Source organism: Bufo gargarizans, chromosome 9 (assembly GCF_014858855.1).
Source record: "Bufo gargarizans isolate SCDJY-AF-19 chromosome 9, ASM1485885v1, whole genome shotgun sequence".
Lineage (NCBI taxonomy): Eukaryota > Metazoa > Chordata > Amphibia > Anura > Bufonidae > Bufo > Bufo gargarizans.
Genome location: NC_058088.1, coordinates 146,120,089 through 146,141,902, shown reverse-complemented (window position 1 = coordinate 146,141,902; position 21,814 = coordinate 146,120,089). Strand labels below are relative to the sequence as shown.

General features: G+C 46.7%; 1 protein-coding gene across 1 annotated transcript in view; it reads right to left on the bottom strand.

Moving 5' to 3' along the window:
• FRMPD3 (FERM and PDZ domain containing 3) overlaps nucleotides 1-21,814 on the bottom strand; it is a 553,251-nt gene that overhangs the window by 403,311 nt on the left and 128,126 nt on the right. The window lies entirely within an intron of this gene.

Genomic DNA, 21,814 nt, shown 5'->3' with positions numbered 1-21,814 from the left:
CACCCAGTAGTCAAGGGGTTCATCGCTCCTCAGAGTGTCGATATCTGCAGTTAAGGCGAGGTAGTCTGCCACCTGTCGGTCGAGTCGTTTTCTAAGGTTGGATCCCGAAGGGCTGTGGCGATGTGTAGGACTGAAAAAGCTCTGCATGTCCTCCATCAACAACACATCTGTAAAGCGTCCTGTCCTTGCCGCCGTGGTCGTGGTAGGAGGAGGATAACAGTTAGATTCCCGTTGTGCTGTGACATCCCCCTTATAAGCTGCCTAAAAGCATATTTTTTAGTTTGGTTTTGAACTGCTGCATCCTTTCTGACTTCCGGTAATTTGGTAACATTTCCGCCACTTTCTGCTTATACCGGGGGTCTAGTAGCGTGGCCACCCAGTACAGGTCGTTCTCCTTCATCCTTTTTATGCGAGGGTCCCTCAACAGACATGACAGCATGAAAGACCTCATTTGCACAAATTTGGATGCCGAGCTACTAATTTCCCGTTCCTCCTCCTCACTGATGTCATTGACGGTCTGTTCTTCCCCCCAGCCACGTACAAGACCACGGGTCCCAGATAAGTGACAACAACGAGCACCCTGGGATGCCTGCTGTGGTTGGTCTTCCTCCTCCTCAAAGCCACATTCCTCCTCTGATTCCTCTTCCTCATACTCATCTTGCAGCGTTGCCGCAGGTCCGGCAAGCGATGATAAGGCTGTTTCTGGTGGTGATGGTGACCACAACTCTTCCTCTTCCTCTTCACGCTCATCTACAGCCTGATCCAGCACTCTTCGCAGGGCATGCTCCAGGAAGAAAACAAATGGGACAAGGTCGCTGATGGTGCCTTCGGTGCGACTGACTTGGTTTGTCACCTCCTCAAAAGGACGCATGAGCCTACAGGCATTGCGCATGAGCGTCCAGTAATGTGGCAAAAAAATTCCCAGCTCCGCAGAGGCTGTCCTAGCACCCCGGTCATACTTTTTCTTGTTGGAGCAGGCGGCTGAACATTAGGAGTGTTGAATTCCAACGTGTCGGGCTGTCGCATATCAAGCGCCTCACTGGCATGTTACTTCGGCGCTGAATGTCTGCAAAGTGCGCCATGGCCGTGTAGGAACGCCTGAAATGGCCACACACCTTCCTGGCCTGCTTGAGGACATCCTGTAAGCCTGGGTACTTAGACACAAAGCGTTGTATGATGAAATTCAATACATATGCCATGCACGGCACATGTGACAACTTGCCCACATTCAGTGCCGCCAACAAATTGCTTCCATTGTCACACACCACTTTGCCGATCTCCAGTTGGTGCAGGGTCAGCCACTGATCCACCTGTGCATTCAGGGTGGACAGGAGTGCTGGTCCGGTGTGGCTCTCTGCTTTCAGGCAAGTCAACCCCAAGACAGCGTGACACTGTCATATGCGGGATGTGGAATAGCCCCTGGGGAGCTGGGGGGGTTCAGTTGATGTGCAGCCAGACGCCACAGCAGAAGAGGACAGCCGAGGAGGTTATGGAAGAGGATGGAGTAGGAGGAGTATAGGAGGTGGCAGTAGGCCTGCCTGCAAGTGGTGGCGTTGTCACCAACTGCCCTGCAGAGCCACGCATTCCATGCTTGGCAGCCGTCAGCAGGTTGACCCAATGTGCAGTGTAGGTAATATACCTGCCCTGACCGTGCTTTACAGACCAGGTATCAGTGGTCAGATGGACCCTTGCCCCAACACTGTATGCCAGAGATGCCATGACTTTCTTTTAAATTACCGAGTAGAGGTTTGGGATTGCCTTATTAGAAAAAAAAAATTGTCCGGGTACCTTCCACTGTGGTGTCCCAATAGCGACACATTTTTTGAAGGCCTCAGACTCCACCAACTGGTATGGTAAAAGCTGGCGGGCTAAGAGTTCCGTCAAGCCAGCTGTCAGACGCCGGGCAAGGGGGTGACTCTGTGACATTGGCTTCTTACGCTCAAACATTTCCTTAACAGACACCTGACTGTGGGTAGATGAGATGGAACTGCTTAAGGTGAGAGGCGGAGTGGCGGGTGGTTGAGAGGGGGCAAGGAGGACAGCAGTGGTTGACGTGGCTGAATATGCTGGACCAGGAGGAGAATGGTGGCTTGTGTGCTGCTTCTACTCGTCATTATGTGTTGATCCCATAGGCGTTTGTGATTTGCCATAATGTGCCTTCGCAAAGCAGTTGTACCTAGGTGGGTGTTGGATTTCCCACGATTCAGTTTCTTTTGGCACAGGTTGCAAATGGCATCGCTGTTGTCAGAGGCAGACACACAAAAAAAATGCCACACAGCTGAGCTTTGCAATGACGGCATTCTGGTGGTGGCAACAGCATGCGTTGATTGGCGTGCTGTCTGGCTGACCCCGGGTGCCGATACATACTGTCTGACTGTGCCACTAGCTCCTTGCTACGACCTCCCCCTGCTTCCAACTCGTCTCCTCCTTCTCTCTGTCTCCCCTTCTGAACTTTCCCCCTCTTCTTCTTCTCTTCGAGCAGGCACCCACGTGGCATCCACGGACACATCATCATCAACCACTTCACTTGTATCTGACACCTCAGCAAAGGAAGCAGCAGCAAGTACAACATCATCATCATCACACTGTACGTCCATGTGTGTAATGCTGCCTGACTGAGACATATCCCTGTTATCTACATCCCCTGGCAATAATGGTTGCGCATCACTAATTTCATCCAACTGATGTGTAAATAACTACTCTGAGGGATCAAGTGAAGCGGCTGTGGTGGCTGTGGTGGTAGTGGTGGTGGTGGCGGCGGGTGGGAGAGTGGTGACCAAAGCTGAGCTGGAGGAGGATGGTGCGTCAAGGTTCTTAGCGGAAGCTGTTGAAGATTGGGTGTCCTGTGTAAGCCAGTCAACTATTTTCTCAGAATTTTTTGGGTTCAGGGTACGTGGCCTCTGAACACTGGGCATTATTCTATGGCCAGTGGAAATCACAGCACCACGAACTCGACGGCCCCTGCGGCATGGCCTGCCTCTGCCTGTCATTTTTTTATTAGATAAGTGTTACTATGCGTGCAAGGTACTGTGCCACTCTATATAAGTGGTGGGCAGTGGGCACAGTACAGTCTGTGTGGGCCTGGCTGACACACACAGGCTTGCAAATGTGATTAGATCACAGTTAAATTTAAAATAGATTTTTTTTTTCCTGAAAGTTTTTGGGGTGAATGACACCCTGGAACGGTATGAGTGCAGGCCTAACCAGCCACTAGCCAGTGGACACAATAGAGTATGTGTGGGCGCCTGACACACACGGGCTTGCAACTGTGATTAGATCACAGAAAAATATTAAATATATATTTTTTTTATCTGCAAGGTATTTTCTGTCACACCCTGTATGAATGGTGTGCACTGTGCACACAGTGCTGTCTATGACTGAGCCTGCAGCCTCTCACACACGGGCAGCCAGGCAACTGCAATATATATATATATATATATATATATATGAAAAAAAAAAAGCAGACTGATGTACGAGCCCTGAAAAGGGCTTTTTGGGGTGCTGTCAGGATGCTGTCCTTACAGCAGATGAGTCTGTGGACACAGAACACTGCCCTAGCTAACGCTTTCCCTATTAGATCAGCAGCAGCTACACTCTCCCTCCTCTCTCTGTGAATGCAGATTCCGAATGAATCTAAAATGGATGCTGTCCTGGAGGTGGGAGGTTCTGGGAGGGAGGGTCTGCTGCTGATTGGCTGGAATGTGTCTGCTGACTGTGAGGTAGAGGGTCAAATTTTACTCAATGATGATGTATAGGGGGCGGACCGAACATCGCATATGTTCGCCCTCAGTGGCGAACGCGAACAAGCTATGTTCGCCGGGAACTATTCGCCGGCGAATAGTTCGGGACATCACTATATGTTAGTTTCACCTTTTAAATTGCATTACTGAAATAAATAAACTTTGCACAAAATTCAAATTTTTCGAGTTTCACCTGTATAGCCATTAATTACATTCAGAAATATTTTCCATCTTATACTCCATCCCTCCCTCATTCCAACTACCCCCTTTCCTTTCCCAATCCCACTCCTTCTCATTCTCATCCTGGTCTCAGGTGCCAGAGTCCATCCCTGTCTCTTCTACCTTATACTGAAGTTTCTCTCAGAGTACATGTGGCCAAATTACTATTGCATGTCCATGGCAACCATAGTTTATCAAATTTACTCCCCTCTTCTGGAATACCGCCTTTTCCTGTATTAGCATGGAGTTCACTTGCCACATAAACTTAACTGTTAACGGTGGGGATGCGAGTATCCAATGTTAAGCGATAAGCTTCCAACATTAAGTAGTGTCCCCACAGCCACTTTCTCGTGTTCCGTTAAATGTAGATCTTCCACCAGACCTAGTATACAAATCTTAGGGTCACTCGATAACAGTTAGAGAATATCTTTAACACTGAATCCCAGTAAGAGATAAGCATTCAACACTGCCAGAGCATGTGAACTTGAATTGTTGGCGTTAGTATGGGCAGTGGCTGAAAAATTCTCAGGGTATCTGACCGGGACACAGATCCCAGTAATAGCAGACAATAACATATTGGCCCACCTGCAGAATGAGAAGTTTGGCTCCTTGGAGCAGAGGTAGATGGCTAGACTGTCGACTGTCAGTAAGGACAACGCAAATGCAGATGCACTCTAGAGTCACCTGGGATGTCCCAGTCGGTGAGGTTGATGAAGAAGATGAAGGGACTGAGATACCCGATCTTAGTCGAGTGCTTCAACAGTCAGCTCAAGTGGGGTGGCTACTGACAGCACTGAATAAGCCCAAGTGCAAGATGATGATCCTGACTTACAGAAGAAGCAGAGAAGACATACAAGTGGGTACAGAGATTTGTATACCGCCCGCAGTTGAAGCAAAGTGTCCGTGAAGTGTGCCAGAAGTGTCGAGCATGCAAGCTGGTGAAGCCTCCTGAGCAGAGTGCCATACCACCCGCAGGGCAATGGGGCCTGCGAAAAATTCAACAGGACGCTCCTACACATGCTCCGTACTCTGGAGAAAGAACATAAGTTGCGCTGGCCCGAGTATTTGTCTGAACTACTCTGGGCGTATAAAATTGTGTTCATAACACTACTGACTATACTCCACACATGCTGCTGTTCGGTCGTCCAGAGCAAGAAGTTGCCGAATAGAACCTTGGACCTTTTTTCGGAAGAGATTGCTAGGACAGCTGACTCATGGGTGTAGGAGCACCAAGACAAACTGAGGACTGTTCATCGGTTGGTCAATCAGAATCACAATTTTTCCTAAAGTTGCGACTACACGTGTGAGGACTGAGGACATGGGGCAAGGAACTCTGGGAAGGTGGGATCACCCAAATTGACATGCAGCCAGCCAGCCCTGTGATGTCACAGCCCTATAAATACGGCAGCCCATTTAGATTCTGACATTTTCCAGCGTTCTGAGTGCAGGGACAGACGTGAGAAGGTGCTAGGGACAGCAATAGGAAAAACCTCATTGCGAACCAAAAAACTGAAAAAACTATTTATAAGTGCAGGGAAAGGATAGGGAGGAATTATTTCACGGCATCTTAGTGCAGGGAGAGACGTCAGAAGGCTCTAGGGACAGTGATAGAAAAGCTTTTTATAAGTGCAGGGAAAACTTATTTGGGGATCCAAATATTCATTATACAGCTCTTTAGTGGCTTATATCTGTGGAAAAAGAAGAATATATTCTCTGCAGTTATATATGTTGAAAGTGTTTAGTGGCTTATTTCAGTCCAGAAAGAAAAAAATATATGCACTTCACTGGTGCACTTATTTGTGGCAAAAGAGTTTAGTGGCCTATTTCAGTATAGAAAGAAAAAATATACGCACCTCACTTGTGCACTTATTTGTGGCAAAAGCATTTAGTGGCCTATTTCAGTACAGAAATAAAAATATATACACACTTCAGTGGTGCATTTATTTGTGGCAAAAGCATTTAGTGGCCTATTTCAGTACAGTAAGAAAAATATATTAGCACTTCACTGGTGCATTTGTTTCTACTAAAAGTGTTTACTGGCCTATTTCAGTACAAATAGAAAAATATATTCTCAGTTCAATTCTTCAGTTATATGTGTTAAAAGCTTTTAGTGGCCTATCTCAGTACAAAAAGAAAAATACATTCTCAGTAGAGTTGAGCGGGCACTTGGATGTTCGGGTTCGGCCGAACTTCGCAAAAAAGTTTGCGTTCGGGACCCGAACTTGACCCCGAAACCCATTGAAGTCAACGGGGACCCGAACTTTGGAGCACTAAAATGGCTCTAAAAAAGTCATAGAAAGGGCTGCAAAAGGCAGCAAAATGTGCTTAAGAGCATGGCAAATGCTCTGAAAACAAATGTGGATAGGGAAATGACTTCAAATAACATAAAATATGTAAAAATAAAAAATAATAATCTTGATCTAGGAGGAGGAGGTCTATATGGAGTAAGAGGTTGAGGAGGCGGTGGATGTGGCGGTGCAGGTGTAAATATTAAAAATAAAACAAAGAAAAAATGCGCTGGAGTGCAACAATGGCTGGGTGAGGCCGGTATCATTTTCCCAATTTGGAGTCCCAGAGGTTGAAGGGGGCAGACCCATCAGTCAGTACATGTAGGCGTGTGCATACATAATGCTCCAGCATGTCGCACGTCCCTGTGACATCCACGATCCAATTGGATATCTTCCCTATCAACTATCGATGTTATTTTATGCGCCTACCATGGTGATCACGGGTAACAGGGTTACCATGCCAGAGAGGGAGCCTGAGAAAGGGATACCACATCCAAGGGAGGTTAATGGCTAAAATCCGATCGGGCGGAAATGTGGGACAAGTAATTAAAGCAGAAGAATCGAAGGAAAGGAGGGGGCACGTGGCAATTACCCACTCCCGACTCGGGGAGGTAGTGACGATAAATAACAATGCAGGACTCTTAAGATGCTCTGTTATTGGAATGAGTAATAAAAAATTACACGGAATGTCACTGCAGTATTTTGGATGAGGAAAAGTTATACAGGAGCGGCCCTGCTGCTGCTTTGTTGACTCTAGATAACTTCTGCCTGATCACACGTCCCCGTGACATCCACGATCCAATTGGATATCTTCCCTATGAACTTTCGATGTTCTTTTATGCGCCTACCATGGTGATCACAGGTAACGGGGAATCAGAGTTCCATGCCAGAGAGGAAGCCTGAGAAAGGGATACCACATCAAAGAGAGGTCAATGGCTGAAATCTGATCGGTCAGAAATGTTGGACAAGTTATTAAATTTAATTCAGCACATGCTCCAGTCAATGGATGTGCGTCAAACAGGCTGGGCCCAGAGCTTCTACGAGATTTCGCCCATTATCGCACACCACAAGGCAGGGCTTGAGGCTCACTGGCACCAACCACTCATCGGTCTTTTGTTCCATGCCCAACCACAGCTCCTGCGCAGTGTGGGGTTTGTCCCCAAACAGATAAGTTTCAAAACTGCCTGCTGTGGTTTACCCCTGGATGTGCTGAAGTTGGTGATGATGGTGCTACACTGTCCGGATGAGGAGGTGGTAGAGGATGAGGAAGAAGAGTAGGAGGAGGAAGCAACAGGAGGCAAAGAGAAACACCCTGCAATCCTCGGTGGTGGAAGGACATGCACCAAACTGCTATCCGCCTCAGGCCCAGCCGCCACTGCATTTACCCAGTATGCTGTTGGGGAGATATATCATCCCTGACCATGCTTACTGGTCCACGTATCCGTAGTTATGTGGACTTTGCCACAGATGGCGTTGTGCAGTGCACACCTGATTTTGTCCCCGACTTGGTTGTGCAGGGAAGGGATGGCTCACCTGGAAAAGTAGTGGCGGCTGGGCACAACGTACTGTGGGACAGCCACCACCATCAGTTTCTTAAAACTGTCTGTGTCCACCAGACGGAAAGACAGAATTTCAAAGGCCAGGAATTTGGAAATGCTGGCATTCAGGGCAAGGGATCGCGGGTGGGTAGGGGGGGTACTTACTCTTTCGCTCCAGTGTTTGGGAGATAGACAGATGAACGCTTCCATGGGACATTGTGGAGATGCTTGGTGACTGCGGTGGTGGCGTTGCTGCCACATGCTCTGTTTGTGGGGTAGCAGGTGCCGAGACTGCAGCAGAAGAGGAAGCAGGAGGAGCCAGAAACCTTTCTTGGTTTGTGAGGTGTCTACTCTGTGATGAGGGTACCCCAAGTAGAGTCCCCTTTTTAAATACACACACACTCACAGGCCTAGAGGCCCCCTTTATTCTGCTTTAAAAGTAAAATATTCCCTTGCTTGGAGCTGTGTCCTAGTAATTGAAAATGAGACAAAGAAATCCCAGCGGGAGCTAAATCTTCAATTCATGTATCCTTTATTTCATCTTTGTAACAATGTAACAATGGACGTGTTTTTGCCCGCCCAGCCTTAGTCCATTGTTACAAAGATGAAATAAAGGATACATGAATTGAAGATTTAGCACTCGCTGGGACTTCTTTGCTACATTGTGGACTTCTTCCTTCCCGTGTGGGCATTCCACGAGGTTGAAAGTGCTGACCGTTCCTGACTACATAGTATTTGAAAATTACACTTCCCCATCAAAAGCACCCCTGCTGAGGCTCCTCGTAAAATACTGGATCCTGGGATAACATTAGCCAGACATTCTGACTACAGTCCCAGCAGGGGACCAGAGAGAGATGGGAAAGCAACCTATTGAACCTTTGAGGGACTCAAACATTTTCTTTTTTCATAACTCTGGGCATATTCTGCAATGGCTAACCAGATTCAATCTCCGTGGACCAGTGCGATCACGGAGATATCAAACAGTATGTTCTTGTGCCCTTGGAAGGCTGACTGAGCCAGCTTTAAGCCAGCTTTAAGCCGTCCTGGAGAACCACAAGCCCCAGAAGAGTCAAGTTTGGTATTGTTAGACTCGTAAAATCATAAGGGTCATTAATACGTGAATGTCAGCTGTATTTAGTGGTTCCATAGAACTGTGGGCTCAGCCAGAATAAGGACATTCTGGGTTGACCTTAGCTGGGTAATAATCCTTGCTGACACCTCCTCGGCCCTGCCCACACATTCGTACCATTGATGGGCAGAACTGCTGGCACCTCTTGTTTTAGAACTGTTATTAGATGCTGTCAGGGCATTGCATGGCAACCCTGCCTTGCCTTAACACCTGGATTTGTATCGCATTCTGAATATCAGTGCTCAGAGTCCACTGATATTATACCAATCGGATTGCACAATGGCTTCAAGGACTGAAACAGAGGTACTTAAGTATACTTGTCATCCATTATCCCTTTTATTTGAACTGTCGTGAATTACTATTACCTTGAATTATTATTATCTAGAATAGTCATTTTTCTGTAAATGTATATATGCACTGTTTTTCCTTTCACCTTTTATTAAAAGATTGAAAAATCTTATTTGCTAAGTCTTCCGTGTTCTAAGCAAAGGAATTAACGAATCCTGTCTCTGAAGAGAGTAACGTTACCATTTTGTGTGATAAAGGTCATTTTGATTGCTGCTTGGCTGAACGATTGCGATTGACCGGTAGTCGGTTCATGTGCCGTTAAAACACGTTGTGGCAGTATACCGAATTGTATCTATAAAGGGTTAGCCAGAAGTTAACCACCCCTTGTCACATGCGGTATTCGTCTGCCTACAGGTACATTCGTGACATACCCCACTGCAACTCGTTATTTGCACTTAGATGCCTGGTCATGCAGGTTGTGCTCACGTTGAGAATGTTTGTGCCTCGCTTCAGGCTCTGATTGCACAGCGTGCAAACCACTCATGTCTTGTCGTCAGCACATTGCTTGAAGAACTGCCACACTAGGGAACTCCTTGGAGCTGGCTTTGATGTGCTCGGTCCCTTGGTGCAGTGGGCAGTAGCAGGCGTATTGTCTAGGGGACGGTCGCTCTGCTTTTGCACCCTGCTTCCTCTTTTGCTGTGCTGGTGGCTCTGTGCAACCACCGCCTCTTCCTCCGAACTACACAGGTCACTCGCATGACCTTGATTCAATGTGGGGTCGAGGACCTCATCGTCCTCCCCATCATCTTTCACCCAGTCTTCACCCCTGCCCTCCTTGTCGGTCTGCACACTGCAGAAAGCCCCAGCAGTTGGCACCTGTGTTTCATCATCATCCGAGACGTGCTGCGGTGGTCCTCCCATGTACTCATCCTGAAACATAAGTGGTTGGCCATCGGTGCACTCTTCCACTTCTAGAGCAGGGCTAGGTAGATGGCCCTGGGAAATCCTGCTAGCAGAGTCATCAAAAAGAAGAAGAGACTGCTGCATGACTTGGGGCTCAGACTGCTTAGCTGATTTTCAAGGGGGTGAGGTGAAAGAATGATGGCCATGGGCTGCAGGTGCCAACTCTTTCAGCAGGGGACTGGGTGGGAAACAATGTGGAGGAACTGAAGGCACTGTCAGCCACCCAATCTACTATTGCCTGTACTTGTTCTGGCCTCACCATTCGTAGAGCGGCATTTGGGCCTACTATATAACGCCAAAGGCTCTGTCGCCTACGCACACCTGAAGAAGGTGTTTAATTTGGGCGTGTAGCTGGCACAGATTGACCACGTCCTCTCCCTGCAACAGGAGCTCCACCAACACCAGCAGCACCACAACCAGGGACACGTCCTTCATTTGATGCTCTCATCATTTTTTGCGGTGACCCACCGAAGTAACAGACGTTTTACAAAATTTAGTTCCCTGTCAGCAATGCAGAGCAGGGTTTTTTCAATGGCAAAAATGGGTTACTGTCACCGACCAACGGAACAGACAAATTTTTAGAAATGTCGGTCCCTGTCACCCATGCAGTGCAGGGGTTTTTCAACTGCAAAAATGGGTTAATGTCACCCACCAATGAAATACACAAATTTTTTAAAATTATTTCCCTGTCTGCTATGTACAGCAGGGGTATAAAACGGCCAACAATGCAAATATGTCAACCCCAGAACAATTATTGTCCCTGGCTCATATACAGGTGCATGTGTACTTGCACCTACATATGAGCCAGACAAAAATTGGTTTGTCGCCCACCTAACTAACAGACGGATTAAGTATTAAATTGTCTTTCTGTGTCTTGGGTGTAAAAATGAAGTATTGCACATGTGCCCTGGCTGGACAATTGTGTACCTGGCCTATGTTGGTGCAGGAACCGACCCTCCGAGCCACTTGTGAATGACTGGTCTGATAACCGTGGAAATGTCGCCCCACAATCCTACAGATTTACTGTATTTATTTGCCTGGCTGTCAGATATGCAGCGCAGGCTGCAAATATACTTTATGGAAAAAGAAAATATGATTTTTTTTACCCACAGTGAAATAGATGGATTTACTGATTTTATTTCACTATCAGATTTGCAGTGCAGGCCATTATGGCCAAAAAGTGTGTTTTTTCAACCAACAATGTAACAGCAGTATTTAAAGGTTTTAGTGGACTATCAGAAATTCAGCGCAGGCCGCAAATGTACTATTTAGCACAAAAAGGGTGATTTTCTTTTAACCGACAATATAACAGCAGTGTTTAACAGTTTTATTGGATTGTCAGAAATGCAGTGCAGGCTGCAAATGTAGTATCTAGCGCACAATGTGTGCTTTTTTCAAACAGCAATATAACAGCAGTATTTAACAGTTTTATTGGACTGTCAGAAATGCAATGCAGGCCATAAATGTACTATTTAGCACAAAAACGGTGATTTTCTTTTAACCAACAATATAACAACAGTATTTAACGGTTTTATTGGACTGTCAGAAATGCAGCGCAGGCCACAAAGGTACTTTTATAGGGAAAAAATAAGATTTTTTCACTAACAGTGAAATAGATAGATTTGCAGTGCAGGCCGCAATGGCACTTAATGGGGAAAAAAATAAGATTTTTTCACCCACAACTAAACAGATGGATTTAACTGATTTTCTTTCACTATCACAAATGCAGTGCAGGGCACAAATGTACTTTTAGCAAAATATAAATTAATATTAATTTGTCCTCCCAGAATCTAACAGATGGATTTACTGAATTGATTACACTCACATATGCAGCACTGGGGTATTTTACAGAATTTTTTTTTAATATGTCACCCCCTGGGTCCCTAAACTCACAGATGGATTACGTATAATATTTTCCCTTCCCCTGGCACATATGCAGCGCAGGTGCACTTAAAAAATGGGTATATGTTGCCCACTGAACTAAAAGAACAGGATAAAATTGTCCCTGGCACATAGGCTGTGCTGGTGCACTGCTGTTGCACAAAATGGTCGCTGACGCCCACCTAACTAACAAACGGATAAAACTTATTTTTTTGTGTCACTGGGCTCAGGGCAGGGTACAAAACAACAACAAGGTTAACAACAAGTTCTGAAATCAGATTCTTTCCTATTCTCTCCCTCACAGCAGCAGCATCCTACTCCTACACTAGTAAGAGCTGAGTGACGTGCGGCGCTACGTGACTCCAGCTTATATAGAGGCTGGGTCACATGCTGCACTGGTACAATCACAGCCATTTCATTAGTAGGCATGGCTGTGATGGCTTCTAAGGGCACACAAGTTAAATGCTTGTTACTTGGCTGCCTTGCAGCCTTTTAAAAAGCGCCATTAAATCGCCAAACTCGAGCCCGGTCTTTTACTGAAATGCTTCTACTGCCATCTCCACACTATGTCAACTTGCTACTCTGTGGTAGTCTCCTGATGATGCTGCTGCCGCCACCTCCACACTTAGTCATTGTGCCACTCGTTGGCCTCCTCATAGTACTGCTACCTTCAGACTCTGTCACTGTGCCACTCTGCGGCCTCTTCCTGATGCTGCTGCCGCCACCTCCACACTTTGTCATCGGATCACTCTGTGGTTTCCTCTTGCTGCCGCCACCTCCAGACTCGGTAATTGTGCCACTCAGTGGCCTCCTCATACTGCTGTCAACTCCAGACTCTGTCAGTGTGCCACTCGCTGGACTCCTGATGCTGCTGCCAACTCCAGACTCTGTCATTGTGTCACTCGGTGACCTCCTCATATTCCTGCCCACTCCAGACTTGGTCATTGTACCACTTAGTGGCCTCCCCATATTGCTACCAACTCCAGACTCGGTCATTGTGCCACTCAGTGGCCTCCTCATACTGCTGCCAACTCCAGACTCTGTCAGTGTGCAACTCGGTGGCCTCCTCATACTGCTGACACCTCAACACTTTGTCTTTGTGCCATTCTGTGGCCTCCTCATGCTGCTGCCAACTCCAGACTCTGTCATAGGTCCACTCTGTGGACTTCTCATGCTGTTTCCACCCTCCCCAATTATGACTAGGCCACTATTTTGCCTTTCGGCCTGGCTGACATAATCATTTATTTGACCCTCCTTCTCATCTGTCAGAAGGAAGGAAAAATGAGATACACAATGGATCCAGAATTGGCTTATGATCTGGTAGCCAGAAGCAGAAGTGTGTACAAAATACAGAAGACATTTAAATATTCCATTCACGTGTCATCTCTGTTTTGGATCCACTCCTGTTTTATTTTGGGCATTAGCAATACTGATGGATTATTGAGCAAATGCTGACTGAGTGAAGGAGTATGCTCCACAGACAGGATCAGTTTTTTGTGGGTTATTGTTCTGATGGATCAGAGGGAGGGCAAATTAATCAGTGACGTCAACACAAACTTACTGCTGACACCCTCTCCACTCTGTCCGGGGGGCTCTACTTGTTTAATAGAACAGGTTCTGTAGACATCTATGTGGAATCAGCTGGCGACGGTATAAAATGAGTGCACTTCCTCTTGGTGCTAACATCAACAAATAAGTGAAGTGTGCAGTGATTCTAAGAGCAATGCCTGTCATCTGCATGTCATACGGACTCACAGTATTATTTTACTACCAAAGCAGACTCCCTATGCGTGTTACTGCAAGGCACAGTGTTCTACACCACTATAAAGGCTCTCAGCAGCCAGGAAATAACAGTTTTTGAAATTAATTTGGCACAAATATATTCAAATCGCACCAAATTTTTCCCGAAAAATTTGGCAAACCGGCGAATCAAATTTATAAAAAAAAATCTCATCTCTAGTTGCAACAGCAAGCCCCTAGTGGTCATCAGCCTTTGCAAACTACACCTTTGTCGCCAGGTGACAGAGTATTGGTTCATGCTAAATTGCCCACAGATAAATTGGATGACCTCTGGGAACAGTAGCCATACATTGTGAAACGGCAATTGTATCCAGAAGGCCCAGTATTGGATGTCCAAATGTAAGATTATGATAGGCCGACTCCAAGATTACACCATAACATGCTCAGACCTTGTCTTTCAGAGAGTCATTCCCCAACAGATAATACTGGAAGTGTTCAGGAGAGGCAATTGAAGCCTGTTGGTCCAAGAGACATAGGGTGGTGGCTATTCCCTACGCTGCCTTTATAGACTGCCGAGTCTCCCCCCCCCCACTTGTTCAGTAGTGGTATCATAGCAGTATTGCGGCTGCTACAAAGAAGCATGAGGGCTAATATCAAAGAATAGGTTCCGCGCTACGCTATCCCACACTCTCTACAACACCTTCAACAGAGGCAAAAGACGTGCATATATAGCATCAATACAGTTATACAGAAATGTACCTGTTGCTGTTGTTTGTCTGTGCGTGCTATTCCTCCTTTATATATTGAACTATTGTAGTTAAAGACTTTGTGATTGCTTCTATACTGCATCCGCTAACCTGCCTACCAGAGCAAATCCCCACAATTGGTGTCAGATGTGGGCAAACGCAGTGAGGCAGGCCTGAAGGCCGAAAAGTTTTTTTGTTTTTCCTGGGCACGAGTGTATGTCCTATATTTAGCCGGAAAGGTTACAACTCGTGTCCCCAGACAAAATGGAGGCGGTCATGAAAGCCCTTGTGGAGGCTAACTTGCAGCAGCAGGAGGTTAACAAGCAGCAGCAGAAAACTAATGAGCTGCTATTACAACATGCGATGGCGTTGCAAGCGTCGGGAGCGTCCCAGAGCATCCACGATGCCCTGAAAGCTGTCTGTGCGGCGATCCCTAAGATGACCCCCTCAGATGACTTCAAGACCTATCTGGCGGTGTTTGAAAAGGTGACCATGAGGTTACCCGGAGACCAGTGGGCTGAGGTCGTCCCTCCATTCTTGGCGTTTGAAGCCCAACAAGTGTTGTTTAATCGACCCGATGATCAAGCGGACGACTACCCGACCGTAAAAGGTGAGATCCTGGCAAGACTGGGGGTGAATGTATTGGTCCAGGCCTGTGGGTGCATCAGTGGGAATTTAACCCGGCTGAACCCGCCAGACCAAATTATTATGACCTGTTACACTGGTTGCAAAAATGGCTGCAGCCTGACGTATTGACTCCCACTGCTATGCTGGACCGTCTGTTGGTTGATGTGTTCTGGAGGGCTTTGCCATACCCTCTCCAGCATTGGATTGGCCAGGTGTCGCCTGGTAATGCCTAAGAGATGGTTGACCTGGTGGAGCGCTACGAGTTTACCAGAAAACGACAGGGGGTTCTTTTGGAAGGGGGCCCGTCAAACCTCGGAAATCTCCACCCCAGGAAAAACCCGCCTGGGAGGTACCCCCTGGAAGTGGGGGACACTCTGGCAGTGGCACTGCTGGATTCAGGGAGCCTAGTGTCCCTGGTAAGAGCTGCCCTGGTGCGACCCGCCAAGTATGCCTGCGGAAAATAGTCGGTGTGTTGTACATTCATGGAGACTTAAAGGACTATCCCACAGCCCTGTTCTCTCTGTGAATGGTGGTCGGCAGGTGGACTCATGAGGTGACCGTCGCCACAATATTATAATATGAACTAATAATTGGGAGAGACTTCAACGGTTTCCAGTCACTGAGGCGAGAGGAAAAGAGAGGGGACATAGTCCCCAAAAAAGAGAGTGTTAGTCACAAAATTTTCTTGAAAGAGACCAATAGGGGGTTTAGAGAGTAACTACCGGGCTCCGACAGGGGGACAAATTGGGGGAAATTAGGAAACAAGAAAGTGGTTTTCAGAGAATAGTGGGAGGCTGCCTTATTTGGTTAGATATGCATCAGGCAGAAACATATCATCATGACAAAAAAAAAAGAGGACCTAACCACCATATGGGCACCAATCAACAGATTATACTCTGGTCAAAGTGGTATTATAGATCTGTGAGTATACAGTGAACATCAATTAAAATGTAAGGTCTATAAGTAAAGGTAAATGATAGAGATGCAAGAATAGACATAAAATGAATGTGAGGATCTCTATAATCAGAGAGGAACATAATCTGGAAGGGCTTTGGCCACTTTCTCTATCTGAATACTCAGACCCGGTTCTAAATAATCAGTTATTACTGGATATACGGGTAAAATTGTTCGTATAAATAATCATCCTGTTAAAACCAATATTAAAATTAATATTTGAAATAAATGTGCAAATGCGTATTAGTTAACTCACTTCACAAGGCTCAAGGCGTTTCGGGGGTCTACAAAGGCTCTACAAAGGCAAACAATATGCATAAAAGCATAAAAGACATAGACATACATGGTACCTGTGGCTTTAAATGGTCTCTCACTTAGGAAGAATGGTGGGAAGGGACCAGAAGTGGATGTCACTTCCGGTTCCTGTTCGGTACTCACAACATACTGGATTACACAGATAGACTGAACTAAATAAACTAAACTAAATCAACATATTCCGTGCCTGAGGTGAGAGTCACCAATACACATGAGACAGGGATAACCCTAGCAGAGTAGCCTGGCTCAGGGGGGAGACCATAACCCTGGGAACCTGAGACCGAAGGGCCAGCGGTAGGGGTGAATGCCACTTTGGTGGAAGAGGAGGAGACAACCCCGCTAAGTGTGATGGTGGGAGACATGGAGGACTTGCCTCCAGGTTCGGAGTTGGCAGACCTCAACGTCTCCAGAGATAATTTTGGTACTGCACAGCACCAGGACCTGACTCTATCTCGAGCCTAGGAAAATGTGGTAGTAGTTGAGGGTGAGCTGCAACAATCGGGGACCGAGTCCATGTTCCCCCGTTTTGTGGTTCAACAGGAGATGCTGTATCCCAGGCATCCTCAAACTGCGGCCCTCCAGCTGTTGCAAAACTACAACTCCCAGCATGCCCGGACAGCCTACAGGTATCGGCCTACAGCAGGGCATTGTGGGAGTTGTAGTTTTACAACAGCTGGAGGGCTTCAGTTTGAGGATGCCTGCTGTATCCGGTAAATCAACTACGGGGTGAGCATATTAAATAGTTGGTGGTGCCCTGGGCATATCACAAGCTTGTGTTGCAATTAGTCCATCAACATGTTCTTGGGGGACACCTGGGCCAGCAGAAAACGCAGGACCGGATTCTACAGCGGTTCTACTGGCCCAGTGTGTTCAGAGAGGTGGAAGAGTATTGCAAGTCTTGCACAACCTGCCAGATAACCAGCCCACATCCACATTTCTGTAGTCCCCTGGTCCATCTACCGATTATTGAGGTTCCATTCGAGCGGATTGCTATGGATTTCATAGGCCCAGTACCAAAGTCCGCTAGAGGGCACAAACACATCTTGGTAGTCCTGGACTATGCCACTCGATAGCCGAAGGCAGTGCCGCTGTGACATACCTAGGCAAAACTCATAGCCAAAGAGTTAGTGGAGATGTTTTCCTGAGTGGGCCTACCTAAAGAAATTCTGACCGACCAGGGGACCCCTTTTATGTTAAAAGTCACGAGGGAACTCAGTAAACTACTACAGATGAAACAGTTGCGGATGTCCATATTTCACCCGCAAACGAACGGCCTGGTAGAAAGGTTTAATCAAACTTTGAAAAACATGTTAAAGCGGGTGGTGTAAAAAGATGGAAGGGATTGCGATCTGCTACTGCCCTATCTCATGTTCGTAGTGCGAGAGGTGCCCCAGGCCCCTACGGGGTTCTCGCCCTTCGAACTGCTGTATGGCCGACATCCGCATGGGTGGCGCAAAGAGGCGTGGGAACAACAACCCACACCGCATAAAAGTGTGATTGAGTATGTCACTCAAATGCAAAAGGAGATGGAGACAGTGGTGCAGCTGGTTAGGGGACATATGGAGGCATCTCAGCGAGCCCAGAGTAGGGTCTATAATTGCCAGGCTCGGGTTCGGAATTCTAACCAGGGAGATCGAGTTTTGGTTCTAGTGCCGATGGTGGACAGTAAGTTCCTGGCTAGGTGGCAGGGTCCCTACTAAGTGCTCAAATAAGTTTGGGAGGTAACCTACAAGGTACACCAGCCCGGGCGGAGAAAGCCAGAGCAGGTGTACCATGTAAACTTGTTGAAACCGTGGAAAGATAGGGAGACCAGTATGGACAATAGCCCCTGGCTGGGTTTTCTGGGGGTAGAGTTTCCAGTCCCGCGGTCTGATACGAGGGAAGCAGTTGCCACATTAAAGATTGCTGACAACCTTTCCCCTAAACAGACTCAGGAGGCCAGGGACTTCCTTGGATGCACTTCTATCATCCGGCATGACACTGTCACCATAGCCTCAGGCCAGAGTCTGGTTGAATCCATACAGGGTACGTGAGTCACTGCGACAAGCCATCTCGGAAGAAGTGCAGCTGATGTTACAGCTAGGTGTCATCGAGAAGTCAAAAAGTGAATGGGCCAGTCCGATAGTCTTAATACCCAAGCCAGACAGGACATTACGATTCTGCCACAAACTTAATGAGGTTTCCAAGTTTGACGCATATCCCATGCCCCGAGTGGATAAGCTTATTGAGAAATTAGGTCAAGCCTGGTATTTTTCTGTGTTAGACCTCAACAAAGGGTACTGGTACCCTTGATGGAGGCTGCCAAGCAAAAAACAGCTTTCATCACACCAGAGGGGCTGTATCAGTACAAGGTATTACCCTTTTGTCTACATGGCGCTCCTGCCACGTTTCAAAGGCTAATGGACATTGTACTCCATCCACATCGTCAGTACGCCTCGGACAATATCGTTATGCACCGCACTGACTGGGAAAGAGACCTACCTAAATTACAGGCTGTGGTGGACTCCCTTAGGAATGCTTGTTTGACCGCTAACCGAAAAAAGTGCACAATAGGGTTAGAAGAGACCAAGTACATGGGGTATGTAATTGGGCGCGAAGTTATCAAACCTCAGGTGAACAAAATTGAGGCAATTCGGAAATTGGCCCCGACCTGTCACTACTTGGCAAGTAAAGTTGTTCCTGGGAATGGTGGGATACTATATGAGGTTTGTCCCCCACTTTGCCACAATGGCCGCACATTGACAGGCCTTTTGAAGGGACGCAAGTCAGTGACAATCCACTGGAATGAGCAGGCGGAAAAGGCTTTCTCTCAGAAGGGAGTTTATAGTATAGACCGATGCCTCCGAGGTGGGTCTTGGTACTGTACTGTCTCAGGAGGTCAACGGGGAGGAGCATCCCATTGTCTTCCTCAGCCGGAAGCTTACCCCAGCAGAGACCAGGTATAGTATAATGGAGAGAGAGTACCTGGCCATTAAGTGGGCACTCGAGTCTCTCTGCTATTATTTGTTGGGGAGAAAGTTTTGTCTGGTGACGACAACTTCCCTCTCAAATGAATAAGCCAGGCCAAGGACATGTAATGACCGGCGTCACGCACAGGGAGGGAAAAGGGAAAGCCCTGCCCAAGGGAGAGGGAAAGGTGGTGACCCCTGACTCACCTTGCGGCTGGCACCTGACTGCCCTGACCTGAGGGGTTCGGTCAAGTGACATTTTTATAGAGCAGATTGTTACGGACGTGGCGATACCTCATATGTATACTTTTTCTTATTTAAGTTTTACACAATAGCAATTTTGAAACAAAAAAAGTATGTTTTAATGTGTCCATGTTCTGTATAGTTTTTTTTTTTTTAGAGACTTTCTTATGTAGGGGCTCATTTTTTGCGGGATGAGGTGACGGTTTTATTGGTACCATTTTGTGGGACATACGCCTTTTTGATCACTTGGTGTTGTACTTTTTGTGATGTAAGGTAATAAAAATGGCTTTTTTTGACAGTTATTTATATATATATATTTTTTTTGTGTTTATCGGACTGGATCAATTATGTGATATATTTATAGAGCCGACCGTCACGGATGCAGCAATACTAAATATGCCAATTTTATTTTATTTTTTCTATTTTTAACATTTTTTTTTTTAATTCCTTACTTAGGGAATTTTTTTTACATGTGAAACCTTTTTTTTATTTTATATTTTTAACACTTTTTTATTTTTATTTTACACTTTTCGTCCCCCATAAGGTCATACAAGACCTCTGGGGGACATTTACTTCACTTTATTATAATTTTTTCACTGTTGATTTTTCCTTTAACTGGGGCTGACATAGTAGCCCCAGTTACAGGAGAAATACACTCCCCCCAGAAAGGCTTACAGCGCAATACAGTGCTGTACAGCCTCATTGCCTTGCTGATCGAAGTCTGTGAAAGACCTCACACAGCTCCTGCGCTCTCAGGTCCTGCCGGAACAGGAAGAGCATAGCACTTCCTGCTCCGCATACACAGCGATTGGTGAGCGCTGTGTATGCAGCGATCCAGAAGGCAGGGACACCTGGGCACTGTCCCTCCCTTCTCTCTGGGTTGCCCTGCTGTCACTCACAGCGGGAAACCCGATCAGCAGCTGCACGATTAATGTGCAGCTGCAGTTTCTGAATGGACGTTCTTGAACGTTTATTCAGAAATAGAGAACCACCTCTCGGACGTTTATAGTCAACGTGCGGACGGGAGGTGGTTAAGGCTTTGATCTCATCACCGTTCAGCCTTTTCGTTTTCCTGCTCCGTTTAGGAGCAGGAGAACCAAAAGGAGGGATTCGGCACATAACTGAGCCAAACAGAACCCCATAGACTATAATGGGGTCCGTTAGGTTTCCGCTCAGAAGATTATTTTTGGAGCAGAGACAAAAATTGTGCACGCAGGAAACTCCTGCATTTGTGCATGCATTATAGTTGTGCATGCATTATAGTCTATGGGGTCCTTATAGTCTATGAGGTCCTTAGGTTCTGTTAGGCTCAGTTATGTGTAAACAAAGCCTAAGTAAAACTTTATTTCACACATTTAAATAATAGTTTTTTGGGGGGGAGTTAAATAGTTGAATGACACATAGGTGGGCACACGAAGATAGATGCCAGTAACTAATAATATGCCCCAGCTATTGACCTCAGAAAGAAGAAATATTTATATGTATAAATTACACATTTTACTGAATGTTTTTCTACAAACCTGTATATCAATCCACTCAGCTACTTCTGCTCTATAATCTGCTCCCTGCACATCCGATTCTCCTTGACACAAAACACCCTTTTAGATAACACACTTTGCAAGTTCCCACATTTGCTTTTTCCGTTTGCTTTACTCTACTTAGGCTACTTTCACACTAGCGTTCGGCTAGCGTTCGATCGGATCCGTTCTGAACGGATCCGATCATAATAATGCAGACGGAGGCTCCGTTCAGTACGGATCCGTCTGCATTATTTTAGCAAAAAAAAGCTAAGTGTGAAAATAGCCTAGTACGGATCCGTCCAGACTTTCAATGTAAAGTCAATGGGGGACGGATCCGCTTGAAGATTGAGCCACATTGTGGCATCTTCAAACGGATCCGTCCCCATTGACTTACATTGAAAGTCTGGACGGATCCGCACGGATCCGCACGCCTCCGAACGGCCAGGCGGACACCCGAACGCTGCAAGCAGCGTTCAGCTGTCCGCCTGTCCGTGCGGAGGCGAGCGGAGCGGAGGCTGAACGCCACCAGACTGATGCAGTCTGAGCGGATCCGCCTCCATTCAGACTGCATCAGGGCTGGACGGCTGCGTTCGGGTCCGCTCGTGAGCTCCTTCAAACGGAGCTCACGAACGGAAACCCGAACGCTAGTGTGAAAGTAGCCTTAGTTGTAGTTGA